Source organism: Cyprinus carpio, chromosome B7 (genome assembly GCF_018340385.1).
Source record: "Cyprinus carpio isolate SPL01 chromosome B7, ASM1834038v1, whole genome shotgun sequence".
In the NCBI taxonomy this organism is placed as follows: Eukaryota; Metazoa; Chordata; class Actinopteri; order Cypriniformes; family Cyprinidae; genus Cyprinus; species Cyprinus carpio.
Genome location: NC_056603.1, coordinates 482,466 through 506,717, shown reverse-complemented (window position 1 = coordinate 506,717; position 24,252 = coordinate 482,466). Strand labels below are relative to the sequence as shown.

General features: G+C 38.4%; 1 pseudogene; it reads left to right on the top strand.

The window, feature by feature from the left end:
• Positions 1-24,043, top strand: part of LOC122138031 — a 37,739-nt pseudogene extending 13,696 nt beyond the window's left edge.
• Positions 24,044-24,252: the final 209 nt, after the last annotated feature.

Genomic DNA, 24,252 nt, shown 5'->3' with positions numbered 1-24,252 from the left:
ATGACGTTTTTTTTGTTTGTGGGGCGGAGCCTATCTGGTGGCAGAAAATGGCAGTTTTAACATAGCAGTCTCTGGGAAGCCATGGGATAAAAGGGAATTAAAGAAATTGTAATTTTAGTTTAGAGTTTATATGTCAAAATTCTAACTTTTTTTGCTTGCAATTCCCAGATTCTATCTTACAATTTCTCTGGTAAAAAAAAAAAAAAAAAATCAACTTGTCATTCTCCTCTTTTCCCCCGCGTCGGCTCAGAATCATGAGTTTATAATCCCACACTTCTGCCTTTTTCTCAGAATTGTTTTTTTTTTGTAAGTTGCTTCTATTACATTAAGTTAATAAACCCTGAACTAACTTTAATGATCAATAAATTAATATTTAATATTTTATACATTTACAGCATATTACAGGTTCAGTACTGTTTTTTTTTTTTTTTGGATTTAATCTGTATCGACCATTGTGGTCCAACCTAGCTGTCGGTATCGGTAAAAAATTCACTATTGGTTGACCAATTGTTTTTTCCCCATACATCTTCAAAATATCTTATCAGTCTGTTCCACAGAAAGAAAAAAAGTCGACACGGTTTAGAGCAATATGAGAGTGAGTAAATAATTGAACGTTATTTTTGGTTGGAAATAATCCTTTTCAATGCTGTAAATATACAGGGATCCTTCTTACTTGGTAATTATGAAAATGTTTGATTGTTAAAAAATTAACAACAGGGCTCAAGCTATGCTGTGATTAATAAATTAACCTTATGCATTTGCACTGTTCCCACAGGTCCATCAAATGGTTTTTAATTGACTTAAATTTAGTTTTATAATTTAAGGCTAGTGGAAGTCCTTAAAAAATATATAAAAAATGTCTCACCATTTTTAAGAGGTTTTACAGAAAAAACAGAAAATTACTATCCGGTCTAAGTAAGGTTATTAGACTTCAAAAAGCAGTGATGGTTTGCACTGTCATTAGGGGATATTAGTTACATTGATTGTATTAATTGAATAGCATAGTGAGCAGCATGTATCTAGCACGCGTGTCTGGTTTGTGACAGAGCAAAACGGAAATCTGAGTGCGTGCGGAGCGGGGGATAGATTCCGCGAGCTCAACGCCATATTATTTTAATGTGCTTTCGGTTACAATAACTCGCTCTCGATTGCTGCTGCTTCTGCACCGCATACACATTACTGTATAAGCACTGCAGACGGCCACCAGGAGCCCCTAGTCCATTGTGGAACCTGCTTAAATGTATACCCAAATCACTGTACACTAACACTTGAGGCATTTGCACGACCTGGCCACGCTACCATGAGCTCTACTGACCAAAGCTCCTCCATCGGCAAAAAAATCAAAAAATCACATTGGATCACGACCAGTTTATTTTATTTATTTATTTGCTTTTGGCAAGTGCATAGTCTCGCGGGGACCGCCCTATAACTTTTGGCTCCTCTCATTACCATTACTCATACTCACCACCAACCCAACCTGGATTTATAATACTTATAGCCTAAATACTATGGCTAGTCTAATGCGTTACGATTCTATTGAAAATAACAATAATCGCGTTCTCTACATAAAAATAATAAAAACACCTGAGCTGTCGGTGAGTTGACCCAACTTTGTTCGAATGTGGAAAAATCGGAGTGGACTGGAGGAAAAGGAGGCTCAACAATACAACAGCATGTAGGAAGCCTTGTGATGATGTAAGAGTGCAGTCTGTAAGACGCGCAGACACGGACAGCGATAGACGTGACACGCGAGAGCATATGGCACACGAAAAATGTGGCGTTCACAAGCATTAGCGCTGATGTGAGTCGCAAATATGCGGAAAGCAACTTTCGAAATTTGTCCTTAACAATATGACGTTCTCGTACCAGAGATGTTTTGACCCACATTTCTCAAGCAATTATAGGACTGATTGCTGACGTGAGTATGGATGGATGTTCTTTTTGCTCAAGAACATCAGTGCGTGTGGGTGCAAACCGAACAAAAAGTGATGCCGAAAGTCCAGTACTCTTCTTGTCACTGCTGATACTGCGACTGGTTTCGTGTTTGTATGTGTTACTTTACTAGGCCATAAGTATCCACATTTAATTTTTCCTCCACCTTAAATTAAAGCAAATTTATCCATTCTGATGAATACAATTTTGTCAACTAATGCGCTGTTGATGGATATTTGTATGCCATTCTGATCAATAGCCGCGGCGCTTGTAAATGTCATTCAACACACACGGCGTAATTTAATTATTGCTGACAGTAAGGTCTGCCTCATGATCCTGAAAATAGGAGAATATTGTCCGTATGAACAAGACCAATAACAAAAAAATATTTAAGATAAAATACATTAGGCTATAGCTTTATTTCCTTTTGCGGTCAGCACGTGCGGCAGCATTTGCAACTTCGTTTGGAGCCGGGCCGCCAGGTTGAGAACCACGGTTCCATAGAACATGTGGTTTACACCTTTATCTATAGTGCTTATTTTGATCTTATGTCTGTTCAGAGGACATGTTACAACTTTTGATAATAAGTCTAATGGGTTTTTCTTTTGGAAATATGTTTCAAAATCATACGAATGCATTGCTGACTGGATAAGCATTGTCTGTGGTGTGTCAAACACGTGATAAAAATCAAAATTGCAAAAATGATGCAAAGAAATTCGCCATAGTTTGTTTTGGTCATTATTGCACAAGGCCTAGAGAAGGGTGTTCGGCCCAGGCCCCAGAAGTTTTCGCTCCCAGTGTCAGCCCAGCCCCAGAGCACTAAGCTCACGGAGGGCTCCAGTCCCCGGTCAGCCCAGGATAGGGCTCCCGATGTACTAGGGTACAGTCCTCTTGCCAGTTCCTGTGTGATAATCATACAGACTCCAAGTGGGGAGCTGAACTACTTACCACTTAGAACTCCCTATTTCGAACAGCAGACAGGCCCACAGGGCCAAATAGGCCGACAGGATACGGAGGAGTAAGTCTCCCTCATTACCCCGCTCTGTGTGTGAAAACGATGTTTTTCTCTCATGGGAAGGGGGGGTAAGAGGGAGATGTGCACTTTGAAGAACACAAAAAGAAAACCACTAAAGGGCTGTAGGAGGAATGTCTTCATTATGCAAACAGGACACAGAACAGAAACTAGAGGAGGGCGCTCGGTGTAGCCTCTGATGGCGTTCAATGGAGATGACTTGCTGTCTTGGATGTGAGTATGCAAAGCAAAAACTGCGGCTGCTGCTGCATATTTAAAGACATGACGCTGCCTTTGGGCTCTTTTCTTGTCTGGTGAGTGTTGGCCCTAGACAGAACGACGAAATGGGTTTAGAAGCTGTCCTGTAGGCGTGCACAGAGGGGATATTATGAAAGTGTCCACATGAGATACTTCGTTCCATTAGCACTTGCTGCAAATTCTTTAATGTGTGTTTCATGCAATGCAAGGGCCACATCCTATTTTTGTGTCCGTGGCTGTGTTTTATTGAAACATCTGTGATGGATCTTTGAACAACCATAATCGAGATGTGAATCAGTTGATGTTGTGTGTCTGCTTCTAACATGGATGCCCCCTGTGTGGTTTCCAGACTGATCCACTGCACCACATGAGATGAATGTGAATGTGCCCCAGCTGGCCGACACTCTGGTTGAAAGAACCACCAACTAGCAGCTGGGTTGTGGTCTTCAAAGCGCATCATCACCACACAACCACCTAAGATGTATGGAAATGAGGTGAGAGATTCTGCCCTGGTGGTCTTCATATATTTTTTTTAGTCTTTTAATGTGGGCCCCATATCTGCAAGTCAGCCATTGACACTTTTCTGCACTGTTATCATTAAAGATCCAGCTCGGTCAAATTGACCCTACATGACAAATCACACCTCAGCAGTCACAATTTCCTGTTGTGACCAAGCCTGTTTGGAGAGACATGGTGACAGTAAAAAACATTTACTTGTGCCGTCCTGTGATTCGGTTTTTACAACTGCCGCAAATCTGTAGGTAAAAAAAAAAAAAACACGTATTAAATGAGTAAAAGGACCCAAAACAACAGAAAGGACTGAATGTGTTTGCAACTTCTAAGCCCGGCTACATGCAGTAAAGCCTCATCCAGGACATGTCATCTTGTGTACATTAGAATAACATTTTCTTTTAGTTCAAAGGCAAGCTGTCCGTTTGAGACCTCAATGATGTCCATATTCAATATTTTAACTATTTTAATATATTTTAAAATATTGTTAATATTTTACACTACCGACTCAAAAGGACTGTGGACTGTTTTTGAAAAAAAAAGTCTCTTTTTGCTCACTAAGGCTCATTATTTTTAAAAAAACAGTATATACTAATACAGCAAAAACTGTAATATTGTGAATTTAATATTATAGTTTACCTGGTTTTCTGTTTATATTAGGGATGCACCGATTTTCGGCCGGGGGCCTCGAAAAAGTTGGATCAGCCTATCAGCCTCTTGAATATGTTTATTCTGCTTATGTACAGTCTCTGGTACCTGGCTTTTACTCTACCGGAAAAGCAAAAGTCCGCCTAAAATAAACGCGCCCCAACAGGAAAGTTCCTATGTAGTAAAAAAAAATACTTGCTCTTGTTTGCTCATTAGCGCTACTGTATGCGGTAGCTCGTCTGAGCCACTGCGATGAACCATAGCGGTCGTTCCCTCCATTTGGGCATGGTGGATCGAGCTAGGAATAACAAAAACAAACAGTTTTCACGAAAAACTGAGGCTGGTTAAAATGATCCGTCTCGTTCACGTGATCTGCGCCCCCGCTATGCTTGCTCACATGCTCTGATAATAATAGCTTTTTAGGACTGTACTTATTTGGATAATAATGTCAAAAAAAGTTATATTTTAGATTTCTATATGCATAGAACTGATAGTAAAATAATACATTGATATTCAATATTAATATATTTTCGGTCCAATTTATTGTGTTACTTTCAAAATGAGCTGCCCGATTAATCGAATGCGATTGTCATGCGCATCTTTTCAGTAAAGCGGATCTGTGATTAGTAATGAATCTCCACGCATCGTCCTTTTCAGATGGGGAGCAGCATTTACTATGCACACAGATAACCGTAAGTTCACTGACAAGCTATGCAAAATCGCGTTTATAATCGCCAGACGCATTTCGCATCGCAGGTCAACGATTATGAAATCGAGAAATTGTTCTGGCTATTATGAAAGCTGTTTGTGTAGCTTGTCAGTGAAATACAGCTCTGTGGAGTAAATGCTGCTCCATCTGAAAGTGTCGTGAAAATACAAACATTTAATAACATGTTTAATACTCCAAACTTTCTTCATAACCATCAGTCGACTAGTGTTTGAAAGATAAAGATTTCTGTGAGATGATGTGACTTCTTACACAGACATAAGGCATGCAACATCTTTCATAGTATTCTAAGCAGTGATAAAGGTTAAGTTCGGATTAGGCATTGCATTATTATATAACTTTATTATAATAAAATTCTAAATAAGACAACTCAGGCTAAAACCAGGTAAATGTCGTAGTCGTGTGTGTTATTAGTGCACGTTGAATAATATGAAAAGCAGTTAAATCTTCTACGTTTACGCTTCAGCAACCACTATAGGGATTTCCTGGAATTGCTTCCTGACTGGGCGTGTATTTGGAGTGGTTCAGTTGGCAAGAGTGCGCCATCATGGCCTTCAGATGGAGAGTTACTGTTGATCACAGAACCGTGCTTCACTGAAAGAGTAATTCGATTAATTGTGCAGGACCTAACCTTTCAATAAAAAGCGTGGTATGGTATTGGCTTGTTTTTTTTTTTTTTTTTTTTTATTGTGTGTCATTTAAAATTGAGTTAAATTAAAAAGTTTATAAAATTACTTTTTATTATTTAAAAAAATTATAAAAAATTATTTCAAAGCATTTGTAGTGCTTCTATTTGTTAAGTAACTTGTATGCATTTGTAAAATTTAATTGGTACCGAGTGGATGGCATTTTTTGCTAGGAATGGGAAATCTGAAATCATTCTAATATGCTGATTTGTTGCTCAAAAACCATTTCTTATTGTCAGTGGTGCCATGATGTGTTTCTTTGAGGCTTGTGTTCAGGATTTTTTGAGGAATAAAATAGTTTAAGCATTTACTTGAAATGGAAATGTCCTCTTGTAACATCATCATATAATCCTTACTGAGAGGGAAGTAGTATATATTTTCAAGTCAGCTTTTTTTTTTATACTGATGGCAAACCTTTGAATGGTAGCTTTGTGTATTTTTGCACGGTACATTTACCTATTGGTAGGGTAGGTCATGTTCAGAAAGGCTAGCATTAGCAACTTTGAAAGCAAGATCCCCACCCTCCCTGCGGTAATCATTTTTTCAAGGCCACGGGCCTCCCCAAAAAAACACAACGCGCTCAGTGCAGCCCAGAGACTAACCTGTGACACGATGAAAGATGGCGTTGGTGGAGGGTTGAATGCACCGCGTCAGAGTACCTCATGTTACTGCATTCACCGATTGAGAAAACATTACAGTACAAAGTGCATAATTTTACAATTATTGCGCCTTTCATTCTTGTTTGGGACCGCTCTGTCTGATGTATCATGTCTGCGCACAAACAGGGTGCACAGAGGAATGAAAATACATATTTGACAGGCAGACAGGACAAACCTATCATAATGATTGGACAGACATTTTTCATTGGATGAACATTTTTATGGTCCTATGCTCTTACACAGACGATATAAACACCACACAGATATATTAGACTGCTTAACTTACCAAAGCTATCGGGATATATAGAGACTTTTCAACCAGCATAACAAAAAACTGTTTTTGAACCAAAACACCTGGGCCCTGCCTTTGAATCAGATGCAGATCTCCAATTTCCATGATTCTGAGCCACATTTAACCGTGATGTTAGTGTGTCCTGTGTGTGTTACATATAAAACTCAATATATTTGATTTCATTAGTTGTTGTATTGTCATCCTCATGGGGGCTTAGTAGACAATATGTTAAACTCCTCCTGGATGTTTCTAGCATTTTGAACACTTGCAGCCATGTGCTGTTAGTACAATACAATGTTTGAGTTTGAAATTGTGCACATTGCAAATGCAACAACGAGAGTTAGATACTTTTATACAGGCACAAACACACGTATAGTCCACTAATGATAAACAGTGGGTAGGTGAGAAAACAAGACACACATACACATTAATGATATATACAGTTAGGATGTGACCTAGATGTGCACGTGGCCCGCTTAATGCATTGCTACAACATGAGCACCTTGCTACAGTATCTAAATGAGGACGTACCAAATATTTGTTCTCCTTTTTATGGAAAGCTAATTGTAACTATTTTACACACTACTTTGAAACAGAAACTACAACTTTTTAGAATTAAAAACACATTATGAACACTTTCACAGTACTTCTGAGTGTATCCCAAAAGGGACATTTTTGTCAGTTCAGAAACCTTGTGGGCTTCAGTTAAACTGCAGTTAATTCAGCTCTAAGAGATACTGAGTAAGTTTAGTGAAGGATTCATCTGCTTTAGATCAATAACTTCATGAGTCATTGCATGATACATTAAAAGAATTGCCTCAGTTTCATTTCTTTGTGAACTGGACTATACCAGTCGCACTGTATATTTGTTTTTAAGTGCAGCCACTACTGAAGAAAACACACATCTATTGTATCATACCATTGTTCTTTTAACAGTACACAGTCCTTTTTTATCTCCTCACATTCAATTGTTAGACTGCAAGCTCACAACTAGGATACAAATATAATTACATTTTCTGTGGCGCTGTAGGATTCTGCGAGGAAACGCATAAAAACAATGGCAGCGCTAGTATGACTCGGACAGCGCGTCCTTCATCATCACTTGGGTATAAAATAAAAGACCTTCACTTTAGGTCCTCAGCCCGCCTAGTTGTCAGAGATAGAAAGGCGCACAGGACTGTCCTTTCAGCACACCCTGTTCGCGGCATGACGGGTCCCTAATCAGCCAGGGGTGGTTTTGTTATCAGACCTGGAACCGTCTGGTACCAGGTCGAGTCTGGTCTTAATCCTTTACATATTATGGCTTGAAAAAACAAATGTTTGGTTATCGCGTCCGTTGAGGAACAGAGAACATTTGGAGAGGACATTTGTCTTGTCCAGCAGTAGCCCTGTAAGAGGGCATAGGAAGGGCCACAGATAAGGTGTTGTGATACAGTTTTTTCACATGCGTTTGTGCAAATAGGAGAGAGAAAGGGCGATGTCACTCACTGATGGCCTAGATGGAGAATGCACAGTTTGCTGTAGTGGACGTCACCGGAAGCGTATGTTGTGTAGGGTAGAGATAGAGAGTGAAGGGGGGTATTAAGAAACAATCAGGTTTAGGATAGGGAAACTTTTAAGAGACATGGAGAAAGGCAAGGGACAGAAAGAGAATGATTGGAATTTTAATCCGCTGGTTCATGTGGGCGTCACACAGTGGGACTAATTGCTTAACCTTGTATGGGGAAACCACTTCCCCTGTTGTCCGTGGAGAACGGTCATTTACGAGGGAAGACTGAGTGGGCGTGAGTGAAACTCATACTTGAGATAGAGGAGTCGTGTGATTGTGTGTGTGGAGGGAAGTTCCTGGATCTAGTTAACGCTTGAGGCTCAGATAAAGTTTTGTTTTAATAACGATAAATAAACCCCTGATGATTCTATTTAAAGAGGGACCTGCCTCGGCCTCTTATGTCTTTTGGGTTTCGACATTAACTTCTCTTGTCAGTACTATGTGAGTTGAATAGCCCATAGACAAAACAAACACTTGTTCATCTTCAGAAATACACAAACACTGACCAGTAGATTGAATGAAAAAACAGACGCGTGAATGTGAGATAATTGACTATGATTGCAGAATATTTGTCACTTTTAAAAGTTGCATCCATCTAATCACTTGGGATCGTGTATGTATAATAAAAGTTTTTAAGTGAATTTCCACCGTTATTATCTCTTAAACGTATTTTGTTAACACTTTAGTATAGGGGCCAATTCTCACTATTAACTAGTGCTTGTTAACATGCCCTATTATTAACCTATTGTCTGTTTATTAGTACTTTTTGAAGCACATATTCTGCGCATGAACTATTTCTACATTCATAACTCCATACCCAATACCAACTACCTTACTTATTATTAAGAAGCAGCAAATTAGGAGTTTGAGGCAAAAAGTTGTAGTTAATCATTTGTTAATAGTGAAATTAGGGCATTAAGATAAAGCATGACCTATATTTTATTAAATGGTGCTGGTTTAACTTTCTCAAAAATTGAAAAATAAATAATTTTGCTTTGGCAAAATGTGGTGATTTGTTTTGAATCGACTCACTGTTGTCTAATGCAGCTGTGGGCCCTACAAGAAAATCAGAAATTAACTTCAGTATTAAACTTTACTATGTTTCTGTCCTTATTATGCAGTGCATTGTTAGTCCAAAGATGAAAAAAAAAAAAACTGAAATTTAATTAACACAGCTTTCACATCTGAAATCGTCCTTTTCTTGTACAGCTAATGTCACATAGGCCACATGGGCTCCTGGATGTAAATCAATGGCCAAATAGCTGTAGGCATTGTTTCCAGGCCGTATTGCTGTAATTAATGCAACCTTTCTGAAAATATCGCTGATACTTAACACAGAGATTAATGTCAACTTAAAACCCACCAAAGAGTTTCAGCATTTAAAGTTATGCTTTTAATAAATCCATGTACAATGTCAGTCTTGAAAATGCCTTTTGCCGTCTGTGAGCGTCAACAACAGGTGCTCGCATGTACTCGGGATTCCAGCCTCTGATTCATACAGTGCACTTGCAGAAATAAGCTGCAATTCAGTCATGCTGTGTGATGGTTTTATAATTAATTCGTGCTATTTATAAGAGCAGAATGTTGTAATGTATAATCCATGGAGTTCATAATTTCATATTTCAAGAACATAATTGAGCATAAGAGCCATAATTGCTTCTGTTTTTCAGAACGATCTGTAAGTGACATGAAAAAATGACTACGATTTTTATCATTACAAATTCATACATACAAACATTTGTTGTGAGCATCCTGTAAAATTTGTAAAGCGTCTAAAACTGCACAGGAAAAACAACGCCATTCAGGGTGGTGAGTTTGAAGGCTTTTTCTGACATAGCTGTGTGAAATGGGCTGCTTAAACATTCTGGCCATGTGCTGACCTCTGAGTTCAGGTCTCTCCTGTGTGGGATCTGTGTGCAATAATGGATGGCTGTTGTGAAGTGATGTGCGCTAGGTAAGGTAATTATTACCTTTATGAAACATTCTCTCACTCCCCTGAGGACTTTTCCTTCTTTACCCCTGCAGGGCAGGAATGGCAAATCTGGGCAGAAAAACAAACAGCTGCTGCGCGGTAATCAGTAATTCATAAGTAGGGAGTACAGATAAACTACATGTTGGAATTGGTGACTCACCTTGTTGGATTGGACCATTGACTTCTTTCCTTTTTTTGTGGTAGTATACAAAGTGGCAGCGACATAGGGCTCCTACTCACAGTTATCCATGATACTTTTTCACTGCTATAAGATGTTGTCCACACTGGTGTGCGGCAGGGTCATTTTATTTATTGCATTGCATTCTTTTTTTTTTGATGGTGAGATTTTGTGAGCGTTAAAACATAGCACTACATCAGTTTGTATGGTGCATGAAGTTTTTTTTTTTTTTTTATTTGGTCACGCATTTCTGTTTTGCGTTCTGGTACAGTCAGTTTAGCTCTGAATCAGATTTGATTCCAGCTCTCTGCTTCACAAATCAGAATGGGTTTTGTGTTTGAAAAATAAATCGCTATCCAACAATGCACCTCCTTTCGCACAACCTGTCATCATCTTTTGTGCTCAGCCGGTTTTTTCCTTTAAGCCTTTATTTTTTTTTCTAACCGCGGGTAATTGCTCAGGCTGTATCCATAGAAACCTCAGAAACATGTATTGGATCGAGAGAGCGAAGACCAAGCAGCGGCACATTATCAGGGCATCATCATGGCAGCCTATTTGCACATGTTCCCTGCAGGGTTAGCTCACCAACACGCGCACACATACAGATTTCACATAGCAGAGTTCCAGCGCTGCTTCTGGATCAGTTCCTGACTGCACCAACAAAATCAGTGCCTAAAACACGAGCAATCCCGGTTTCCATATTGCTGATATCTTTCCCTCAGCCTGAGCTGCTGTGTTACATAGAAGCTGCTCTCTTTGGGAAAAAAAGCTCCCTGCCAAAGAGCCTCCTGCCTTAATAATAAATGAAGCTTCACTCTCACAGTACTTTGAGGTTTTGTTTCACATTAATTATTTGCTAAGCAGAGACCCTTCCTGGCCTATCACTCTATATTTGTCATCCTGACATCAATTTTTTTTTGAATAACCTCAGCTACGTAAAAAAAGGCATTGAGATTCTTTCATGGCGCTTCAACGCAGAGAAGCAGGCAGGAGGAATGTGGATTTGCAGACGCCACTGAATTTAGTAATCTATATTGATCTACGTTCAGGAATGGAGCAATATCCTCTGCAAGTTTGGTACACACTGGCTCGGGCAATGCATTTGTTCCACAAGGTTTCTCTCTGAGGTTAAGCCACGGTGCCAGAGAGAACTAGCTCATGCTTTGCACAGCTGCCATCCTGGGGTTTTTTGTCATGGTCTGAATATGGTACGCCTCACTCTGCTTCTCGTCTTAAAATCCCTAAGGATTTCAGACCGGTATTTGAGGCACTGGTGCAAAGCAAGAAGTATCTCAAGTAGTTTTCTGTGAGAGATGATTGGGAACACACTGGAAGAGCTGAATTTTTTTTTTGATGCCAAGAAGCTTTGAAATTTTAAAAGGAATCCCCTTCCTAAAATATTTATACATCCACACTGTATAATTTTGTTTATAAAGATTAATTTATACTGTGTAAGGAAAAAGTGTGATTTTTGAGTGACAATTTTGTTAGCAAAATTACATTTTTAATTTTTATCTGTACTGTACAAATTCATAACTTATAGATAAATATTTCCAAATGTTAATTTTCTTTCTGTAGAATTTTTACAATAAAAATACAAAACAAAAATACTATTCAAAAATATACAGAAACCTTATACATATCTCCTTAAACTCTCTTCTTATACTTCATTTCTGTTCTTTTTTCTGCTGAGAAAAACTATGGCTGATGGCAGTAATTGTAACTGTTAAATTCTTAGTTTTTTTAAGCTTGCTGATACTTTCTATCCACACTATCCACACCATTTGTCATTTTTTTCTATATTGTTAAATGCAGCTGAATTTTTGCCATTTGGCTGCAAAAAATTCTAAAAGAAGCGAATGAGGAACCTAGCACACCAGCCTCAATCACATGACCAGGGCCACCCCAGGAACCATGAGCTCCTTTGAGATCATTGATCTTTCAAGGGGGGTGTGGCCTCTTTCCCTCTATATAACACCCAAAATGGCAGTCAGCCTACTGTTCGGTGGATCGCCACTCTTGATCCGACAAACTTAAGTAGAGTTCTAGGAATGTGGCATTTTTTTTAAGCCTCCCATTCCTTCAGATGCATTTTAGGAAACTGTGATTTCAGTGACTCTCGACCTTTTTGCCACAGGCTGAAAATGGCCCCTGCCAGGACTATTTTATTCCTCTGTGCCAAGCAGATTTTGCCTGACTGCAGAGCCTGTCACCAGGTCCTCATGCTGGTTCTCCCCTGGGGTGAAAACAAGCCTAAGGCTCCATCCCAGTACGTAAAAACTGTTTCCTTGCTGACTCTTTTTCTCTGGTTTATGGATTTAACAAATAAGATCAAGGTTCACTTGATGCATTCTGGTTTAGACTCAGTGTGGCACTGATAACTTTGTAGTGTCTTGTAAATGACATGGACAAATACAGTTTCTAGGAAAAAAACAATTTGTTCTATTCGGATTTACTCACTAATCGTTTGTTGTCGTACCAGCCTATAGTGTGTTGCAAATAGGCACAGGCTGTTTGCGCTTGTAATTAAAGGGGTACTCCACCCAAAAATGAACATTTTCTCATCATTTACTCACCCTCACGATGTCCCAGATGTGCCGTCCCAGTTACTTACGTTCTTGTGTGTCTGTGGTACACAAACAGAGATTTTTTACAAAAGTTAAGTCTCATATTATGAGTTTTTCATGACTCAAACGTCAGCAGAGCCCACCCTCACAGAGATTTGATGTATATAGACTTCTCCGATTATTTAGTAAGTTTAAATCCTGTCCTTTTCTTTCAGTCGGTTTGCAAGCTAACATTGAGATCTTCCTCAATTCCCCCATCAACAATCGAAAGATATAACCAAGCCCCCATCATCCTCCTCTCTTTTTTGTTTTTGGTGAAATTGTTCTACTCGAACGTGCATCACAGTACTAAAGTAAATATGTCTCTGCTTCAGTTACATCTCGTTTTTAAACCCTGTGGTTGTTTGAGGGGGCAGACCTTTGTGTGCGCGATATAGTGACTAAATGAGATCACTTATGTTTCATTTTTTAATCTCAGAATATGATTTTTGTGATCAGATCACAAAACATTGATTGGTGGTGAGCTCTGTGTAAAGGTTAAAAGCGAAATGTTTGAGAGTCTGTTTTTACTTTTTGTTCGTCATGTCCACCACCCATACATGAATGAGGTCAGAATGCATGCTAGTAGTAGTAGTTCCAAAAATTCCCATCAAGCCCGTTCACAACAGCCCCCAGATCGCCTTGTGATTCTCTTTGCTCTTTTTTCCTCAACCCACAGCTGTGTGAGCTGATGGGACGGGGCTGGATGGAGAGGGGAGCTGCAGCAGATGTACTTGCCAGCTCTAAGAAAGCTCACAGGAGTCTGGTCTTGGTACACGGGTCTAGGGTCTCACACAGTGTACTGCAAATTTAGCAGCGAGGAGTTTCACGCACATCAGGGATGAAGCGCTCTCGGCATTCTGACAGATTAAGAGCTGCAGAATCACATCTTGTATAGACCATATTTTGATTATCTCTTCTCTGTGACCCACAGCGTTTCATGCAGTATATCGGCCTCAAGAAACACGCTCTTCAATCTGAACAATTTCCTTGATAAAGGTGCATTGCAAGGTATGTCAGAAACATGAACACCTTTCCTGTCTCTAAAGCATTGTATGAACACTGATGATAAAGCCCCATCAACCTTTCTCTCAGGCTATGACATGTCCACGTTCATCAGGCGGTACAGCAGATATCTCAATGAGAAAGCCCTTTCCTATAGGCTGGGGGTGGACTTCACCAAGATGAAGAGAGGGTGGGTATACCTCAGTTCTGCCTCTGTAATATTGTCTGCCTAGAGTCAAGATTGTGTTCAAACACATCGTCTCAGCAGGACTCAAATCTATCAGACTAGCTGATTACTCTGATAATTAAGTTGCTTTTAAAAGCTGATTAAGTAGCTGATTTTTTTAAACCGCTAATTAAGATTTCGAGTAAGTGGCGAGTTCTGATTGTTTGTTTATCTGTTTTGTGGTGCAGTGTTGATGGAAGTCATGCGCACCATGAACACAGAGAAGCTGATCAAAACGTTGCCTATCATTCAAACCAGTGACGCTCTGCTGGATTTCCAGGTTTGTTATGGATAACATGTATGTATGCTTTAAAACTTCCCAATGATTCAAATCAGAATTATTTCTTTATTTTTATAGAATTGGTTTTCTCTTCTCTCAATTTTTTTTTTTTACTGGTTACATGCTTCATAATCTCCTATTTAAAAAAATCTATGTAATGAAAAGTTTGTGGTCGAAAAAAAGTAAGATTTGATTAATGTTTTTAAAAGTACTCTTCACTGCATTTAGTTGATCAAAAATGCAGTAAAAACAGTAATGTTGGGAATTGATTTATATATAAAACAGCTGTTTTCTTTATTTATATGCATTTTTAGCAGTTAATTACTTCGGTCTTCAGCATCACATGATACTTCACAAATCATTTTAACATTTAACGTGGTGTTCAAGTAACATTTCTTATTATTATCAATGTTGCAAACAGTTGTGCTGCTTAATATTTTTGTGGCAACCATGATCATTTAGTTTTTTTCATGATAGAAAGTTAAAATTTATTGTGAGATCTGAATCTTTTGTCACATTATAAATATCTTTACTGTATTTTTTGACCAATTTAATGCATCTTGCTAAATAAAAGTTTTAATTTCTTTCAAAGAAAATCTTACTGACCCCAAGCTTTTAAATGGCAGTCGGTATGAAAACAATTGAAATGTGGATGTCTGATGAAATGCAAGAACATTTACAGTATTACAAGTCCCTTAGTCTTAGTAATTTCCACCTCAGCTTGGATGGATTTGATTGAAGTTATAATCAGTTCCTTAAAATCAAGCGACCCTGAAGCCCCACGTTGGAAAACACTATTTTAGCAGAACAACATTGATGTGAGTCAGTGCAAGATATTTGGTATGATGTGTACTCTACTCCTGTGGATGTGTGGGTCGGTCCCGTAGGCTAACCCTAATGAGCTGACTAACGGAGTGATCAACGCTGCCTTCATGCTGCTCTTCAAGTCCATCCGTCTGTTTGCTGCCTATAATGAGGGCCGTTATCAACCTGCTGGGTAAGAGTAATCCACTCCCCTTTCACTCTGGAGAGGCGTCCTACTCTCACACTCGCTTTAGGGGTTACGTCTTACTGCTTTTCTGAGCAAAGAACAGTGCAGTTGAACCACAGGAGGCTCAGGTCTTTCTGTACGCTTTTACATATTAATTACTAGTATGAGATAATTTCATCCAAATTGAACTGCGTCTGTTTGTACACCAAATACAATGTTTATTAAAGGGGGTGGTTGATTGCGATTTTACTTTTTAAAGTTAGTGTTTAATGTTACTGTTTGAACATAAACAATATCTGCAAAGTTAGGAAGTTGAAAGTTCAATGCAAACGGAGTAAAATTCTGGAAGTTTAATGCCTACAGAAACGGCTGGTAGGAACTACAACAAGTTACTTCCTGGGTTTGTGATGTAGCAAACCCAGATAAACCCTCCCCTTAGGAAAAGGCAGCAAAGGGGGCGAGGCCATACTGCGCTGCTTTAGAGAAGAGGAAGAGAAAACTAGAGGTGCAAAAAAAAAATTCTGTTCATATAATGAATCGCAAGTCTTCTAATGATTTTAATGGATTCACAAGTTTCAAAATCAATGTTTTAAAGCCTCGGTTCTTAACTTCTTAACACAACAGCAGTAGCATTTACAAATAACAGCATATCTAAAAGTATGAGACAAACAACATACAAGAAAAACATAGGCCTACCTTTAAAAGCCGTGCTTGCACAGGTTCTGCATGATCCTCTTCAGTAATATCCTCTGCTTCTCATTCAGGCTCAAACTGATAAGAGGTATTAACAACGCCGTTGTTTACAATAACAACAGGAGCACATGCTTAGCCAATCACAACACACTGGACTAGCAAACCAATCAGAACCCGTCGCCTATTTCTGAGGGAGGGGTTTCATAAAAGCAGGAAATGATCAGCGCGTTTCTCAGAGAAGGGACAGAACGGTGAGGATAAAAGTAAATTATGTGAAAAAATCACATTAGATTGCACCCCATAAACAATCAAGCCTGGAGAAAAAAAAAAAACACAGTGAACCACCCCTTTAAATCAATCCTGCTCTTGGTAGAAAACATTGTGTATATTTTGAAAATTGGTGGTACCATTATTATCTATAACCGCTGTTGAATAGGTCTCTCTAGACTACAATGTTTTGAAGTGTGTTTTAACTTTAGCTTGTTTCTTTTTGGTTGATTCTTAAAAGTGCTGTATGTAAGTTTTTGACTTTACTAAAGCATAAAAATACCATAATATGTTTGCAGATATTTAAGAAACATGCTAAGTTAACATATTTGTTTATCTGAGGAACAATGCTACAGTCAGTTATTTTCTTTTGAAAATGTGCGTTCGGGAAGGAATGTTGGTCTTTGTTTTGGTTTGTGAAACCCGCCCACTGTGAGTTTACCCAATTGTATTTCGGCACCCCGGGTTGCCAGTTGGCGGAAAACACAGCTTATTTAATTTCATTCATCATTAAGTGCGCTTGTTAAGTGCGCTTGTTGGTGTTGTCAATCTGGCAACCTGCGTGTGCTTCAAGTCTGAGGAGGAGGGGCTGGGTAAAAAAAAAAAACCCTCTCCAATATTTTGAATTTGGACTGCAATACCTAGTTCAACCACTCGGTGTCAATCCTACATACAGCACCTTTAAAAAAAAGATTTAAATGAAGTGAGGCCAGATTTAGTTTTAGATTTATGAAAGATTACACATTTTATACAATTTGTTTGTATTTGTGTATTTGCTTTTTTTACTTGTTCTTGCCCTGAATATAGCCACGGTTGCTGGCATGGAGCTAAATTAAAGCAAGCCAAACAAATATTACCGGAGCAAGTCTTGACCTTGTATCGCAAGAACAGTTGACACTTTCAGAACAACACTGTGTGCGATACTTGTGCTTTTGTCCTATGTTTGACCTGACGTTGCACTTTGCATCCAATGTGTGACTCCCTTAATAGTCTAGCAGAAACGAGGCTTTAATTCCTCTTCAGCTATTGCTGCTTTTTACTCTGTTTGAGCTCTAATTATTCAGTTGTTAAGTAGTTCATTTTTCCATCATTTTTATTGTTTTATTATTTTTTTATGTTGTAACACGTCTGTTTAGGTTGATGGTCTGAAAATGCATTAGAGTGCTAGCTCTTATATGCCCCTGTCTCTATCAGACAGCCCAGAGTATTTTGACAGTCCTCTGATGGGTAATTGCAGTCTTTATCTGTTTGAGTTGCTCTGCTAATCGTTCTGCTCTCCCTCGTCTCTCTTTTTTTGTCCTCCTGTTTCAGAGAAATACTTTGATATGAAAAAAAACCAGTGTAAAGATGCCCTGGACATCTATAAGAAGTTTCTGTACAGGATGACCAAGCTGTCAGAGTTTCTTAAAGTGGCTGAGGTACCAGTGCAATGTGTCCACACACACACACACACATGCACACACACACACAGACAGTGTTTGATAACGACAGGTCTGAGATTAGACAGGCTGTTCAAGGATTCCTCCCGCTCCCACAATTTCTCTCTCTCTCTCTCTCTCTCCATCCTACAATGCTCTGTCATTCATATTCACTAGACTGATGCATGCACGGATGCCATATATTTAGTGTTCTGGCACTGCAAAGCATTGCACAGTCCCCATGAAATGTGTCCATATACACATACATGTGCCTGTCCTGCCAAAAAGTCATTTAGATGTCACTAAAGCCCCTTTCACACTGCGATTCTGGAAAATACACAGGTAATGTGTCCCGGCAATTGTTCCCGGGTCACTAGATTTTGCCCCTTTCACACTGCCAGTGATTTCCCGGAGTATGTGCATGCGTTCACACGCGTCCCGTAAAGACACGTGACATCAGGATGTGACGTGTAATGCACGAGTTGAAAATGGTTAGACACGTTAACTTTCCCTTAAGCTGGCGACGATCTCAGCTTCAGCGCAGAAAAGTGAGGAACTACTTAATCTCTGCTTCATTACAGTTTGCACATATTTTTTTTTGTAGCGAACGTTGATCTGCCTTCAAAACACCAGGTAAAAGAGTCAAACGATAACATGCGTCATCATTACGACGTGGCATTGGTTTTGGCTTTTGATCACACAAAGCTTGTTCCGGGACTGAACCCGGGCAATGTTACTAGGTCCCCCAAACCGGGATGTGTTTTGCGTTTGAACCAGAATGTGATCCGGCAATGTTCCGGCAATTTTCCGGGTCGAATGTGCAGTGTGAAAGGGGCTTAAGTTTCACCCTTTGTTTGAGTCGAGGTTGAAAACTGCCCTCTGTTTTGGTTTCTCTGTAACAGCTCCTAACAATACTGCAATTGATAAAAAAAATTGAAATGAGCATAACATCAGACTGTTGGTTGAGGGGTCTCATCGGGTATATTTGTACTCAAAGTACAAACTGTTTAAGTTTATTAACTTGCTTATTACCTGACATACACTACCGTTCAGAAGTTTGGGGTTAGTAAGATTTAGTTTTTATTTTTTGAATAAAATCAATACTTTTATTCAGCAAAATGCATTTATCAAAAGTGACAGTAAATAGATTTATTGTAAACGGTACCAAAAAATTTCTATCTTCAAATTATTGCTATAAAAATCTATTTGATGTCAAATAAATGCTATTTTTTTTACTTTCTATATATAAATTGAACAGTTTTTCACAAAAAAAAAAAACTAAGCTGTGCAACTGCTTTCAACACTGATAAAAACAAAAGTATTCTCCTGAGCATCAAAATCAGCATATTAGAATGATTTCTGAAGGATCATGTGGACACTGAGGACTGGAGTAATGATGCTGAAAATTTATCTTTGCCATCACAGAAAATAAAATACATTTCAAAATATATTAAAATAGAAAACCGTTATAATAATTTGGAAATATTTTTCACAATATCTTTTAAAAACAATAAAAAAATCTTACTGACCCCATATTTTTAAAACGGGTACTGTACATATATAAATTAACCCCCAGCAATCTCCACAATGATTAAAAACACAATCTTAATTCAGTAATCATGAATGACTGGATAAGCTCCTGAAAAATCCATGTAAAGTTATTGGTCAAAGTGTGGGAACCCTGCAGAGAGAGTATACTCCACTAAGACTGCTTTATACAGTGTGGGAATGAGCTGTTTCTCTCCTGTTATCCGTACTGTGGCCATTGATGGCTGTTGTTCCTACTGTGGATTCACGTGGCGCGAGACCTTTAAAGTCTCTCTCTCCTTCTGGCCCAAATGTAGATCTGTTTGGTGCTAATAGGACTCTCACTCCCTCCTCTCTCTCTGACACTGATGAATTCCCGTGCTGCCACCTTCTTTCTCTCACTTCCCCTCTCAGTTCATCCAGCCAGGCGTTAGACTGTCTGGTTTTATGTTCCAGACTGACTCTTCTTCTCAGGGATCGATTTGACAATGAGTCTCTGAGAACAATTTCCATCACCATGTGAGATTCTTGTCTAATTTTCTTTATTACCCCCCACCATTTAAAAGTCATCATTTGTAAAAAATTGTTTTTGAATGTTAACCACACCTCACAGTCAGCCATGTGGAAACATTATCAATGTCTGTGTTCGTGCCCACTGGTCCTCTGTGGCTCTCGGCATGCACATCTCTGTTATTTTTATTTCCTTCATTTTTAGTCACTGCATGAGGTAATAATCCTTTGTTTGTTCTTTTTCAAATTCCTCCCCCCTCCCTTCGTTTGTTTGTTTGTTTACCGTTTTTTTGTTTTGTTTTGTTTATGACACAGCAAGTTGGGATTGATCAGGGTGACATCCAGATCTCACTCAGGTCAGTGTACATTTCATTTCCACTTTCTGTTTCTCCTCTACTTCCTGACTACGCTGCTGCTGTCGTCCATTGTACCACCGCTCTCCCTTCCTTCGTTTCTCTCTGTGTTCCACCTGTCCTCGTCCTTTCTCTGGTTGTCTTATGTGCTGTTTTTGTACCCATGCTCACTGTTTTTTGGACGTTCTGTCTCTCCTTTTTGGTTTAAAAAGTCAGACTTAATATTAATCGCTTCAAGACTTGTGGCTTGACAGACGTTACCAAACACTCCTCTCTCTGTTTAGTTTCCTCTCAAATGTGTGTTTAGTGATGATCACACTGTTTCAGTAGACTTTGTGGAGTTTCACTAGGCACAGTTCAAATTTGATGTCTTTGTTTGAGTTTTGACATTACAGAGTGGGGTTAACACACTATATTAAATGAGTTTATTCTCCTGCGGTAACACATTGTTTATTGTTCTTTTCAGACGACTAGAGGATCTTACCTTGTAGGTGGTGGGTTATATGCACTGCTTGTATATGACATAACTCTGCTACTACTAGTGCTGGGTGATATATCAAATATTTACAACATATTCAATCATTTTTCATTGAAAATTAGCCAACATCATTTTTATTTGACCGTCCAATTATTAGATACCTGTGCCAGTATTCCAGTTTTTGCACTTAGTATACCGTAAGTGCAGAAATCTTTTAAAATTAAAAAAATGTTTTCTATTTTAATTCAGTGGCATAGACCAATTAAAACTTAAATGTCTCATTGTACACAAAGATAAAACTGAAGAATGTTTATATGAAAAAATATGTGGGTAATTATTATAATTTAATAATATATTGTTGTATTGTTCCGTTATAGTAGTACTGGAATGAAAGCAAAATTATTTGTTTTATTTACAAATAAATAATATAAATACAATATAATATTTAATTATATAACATGTAATAATCATGTAAATATCAATCTGTTCAATTAATAAAAAAACATTCTTAAAAACATGTTTATTTATTTTTTTAACATTTTACTGTATTTTGAGTCTGATTCTTGGTTTAGTCCAAAGTAATTATTCCTTAAATTGAAAGCCATTTTAGAGCAAAAACATACTTTATGTGTTGAAATCAAAAATCATCAAAAAGTAAATATTGAGGTAATTATTTTAGCTCTATCTCCCAGCCCTAGTTCCTTTCTGAATGCATCATCTGATTCATCCCTTTAAAACCAGGCTAACTGATTGAATGTGGCCCAAACTGCCATTCTTTTCTCTGTCACTTTGCAGGCATGGCTGTACATCGCTATTTCTGCTGATCTGAGACCAGATGTGAAGTTGTCTCTTTATAGTTTGATCAAATCGTTAGCTCAGATCAGCATAAAAGCAAATCTCCGGCTGGGTTGCATGATGGCTTCATGCTTGCAAACCCCCTGACCATCAAAGTTGGAAAAGGTGGAGCTCTTGTGAGAGCTATATGATTTACCCACTGCCCTGTTTCTCCCTTTACATGAGAAAACTGCCCTACGTTTGTAGGATTGTGATGAAGTATTCATGTAACCTCACTTTGTCCTTTGCGTAGCTGCACGCACATCTATAATGTAGTCATTTAATCAAAAGCCTGTTCGTGCCGTGTCTTCTCCAAGGAAATCAAATCAGACAGGAAGGAAGCAAATTAAAACTGTTACACTTTCATCTTTCTTTTTAATCTCACTTCTGTGGAAGTTAGGGGTGGGAATCTTTAGGCACTTCATGATCCGATCCAATTCCAAAACAATTCTTGAACTACATTTTTTTTCCTAATTAATTCTTCTTCTGTGCAAATACAACTTTACATTTTAACCAAAATTGGCCGAATATCTATCTATCTATCTATCTATCTATCTATCTATCTATCTATCTATATATATATATATATATATATATATATATATATATTATATATATAATCTATATATATATATAGATAGATAGCTAGATAGATAGATAGATAGATATTCGGCCAATTTTGGTGTAAAATGTAAAGTGTGGCCCAAAAAACTAAAGAACTTGACTAAAGAACTTTTGTAACTTAAATAATAGATAATAAAATAATAATAATAATAAAATATTTTTTTTTAATTCCTTCTTATTTAAGTTACAAAAGTTCTTTAGTCAAGAGCAGTGTGAGATTTTCCTCTCGCTTTTGTTTGATTAATATGAATGGCAGACAGAACTACTATTGGACGGCTTCCTCTTTAAGACCGAAGTCTGGATCAGTTTCGTTTTCAGCTGTTTATTTTCTTAAGACCTAAATCACTGTGTTTGAGGATACTTGCAAAGACGGGGGATTCTGATGCATCTAAGTGTTTATAAAATCGTTCAAAGCCAATAAAAGCGGCAAAACATGCACTCTCCTCTCACACAGAAACAGAGACAGCGGATCCATATAGCTCTGTTGTTGTTTCAACAACTTAAAAATCGGTTGTTTTAAAAACGGCAGTGCTTAAAAATGCGTGTCCACGCTTACAGATGTAGTCCCTCGTTTAGGAATGAGCTCCTCGTTTTTCGTCCTAGCTGGTTGTTCTCCACCTGGTTCTGTCTCTGCTTCACGCCCCGTGGTAAACAATGTATAACCGTAAACAATGTATTTTGTGACACCACAAAATAAACAATAGAGCATAGTATGAAACGATAGAATCTTTATTTTGTACATCCGATATATATCGCCATATCGCACAGCCCTATGTGGAAGTAATAAATTTTCCCGCTTATCCGAAATGTTTGTTTTTAGTTCTATTTGAATTGCAGACTGCTGCATATTTGTTTTTCTCTCTTTTGGCTTCTGTTTTCAGTTGAATGGATTAGACCCAATCTGCCCTCTCAGCGATGTGGAGAAATAGCCAACCTAGATCAGATCCAGACATGTTGGCCTATGCTCAGTCGAAGAGCTTTCCTTACCTTTAGTCCATAAGAGCAGTTTATACTGTGTTGTCTGTTCTGGAAACTTGGCACAAAGCACCTGCTCTTTCACCAACCATGAGCTCTGAGCTTGTGCTAACATTTGCTCTCATTTGAATGAAGCAGCACGGGGTGTGTGTGCTCTTAGGTGTTAACATACACATCCCGTGTTTGCTGATGTGGGACCTGTGTTATGCTTCCTCTTGTAGTTGTTAAGATAATTCTTTTCAAAAGAAACAACTCCTATATCGGTATAAAGGGCTCAGAGGGGGGAAGGTTTTAGCTAGATTTGCGATTCAGCACCACAAAATCTCTTGCAGAAACCCAAAGTACTAAATTCCAAAAGCCAGTATAAAGAGTTTAATGTCATGGTCCGATAATGAGGTTATATCAGTGACTCATGAGTCTGTCATGCGTTTGAGGTTGGAGCTTCCAGTGTGCATGTCACTTCCTCTCTTTCGAATTCGTAATCTTCCTCTCTCTTGTTTTCTGTGCTGTTTATCCTTTGCCTGTATGCCTCTTACTAAAAGCTTAAAGCATGCTCCTGTTATTATTTGCTGAAACTCAGGTGAATCGATCGAGTGGGGTGAGCGTTTGTAAGTGTGTTTAACCGTGTGAGAGTGTGTACTCTTTAAAACTGGATCTGTATGTTTTTTGACCCTTCAACTTTTTCCTGCAGGCTCCCAGCAGTCTCTTGGAGGCTCTTGAGCAGCACCTGGCCTCTCTGGAGGGAAAGAAAACCAAGGAGCTCTCCGCCGACAACAGGTACGAAATCCTACAGTTCTAAAAAATCCAGCATCATACTGTAAAACACTGTTTGGGCAAACATCTGTGAAAACATGAAACCAAAATTCATTCATGAATTTCAAAAAATTCACTAAGACCATTCTAAAATAAATCCTTATAAATTGAGTAGTTTAATTTCAAGTCTTCTGAAAAACATGATCGGTTAACATGATAAAACAATTTTAATTTAGGCTTTTATTCACATCACAAGTATTGATCAATGCATCTTACATAGAGCTCATTC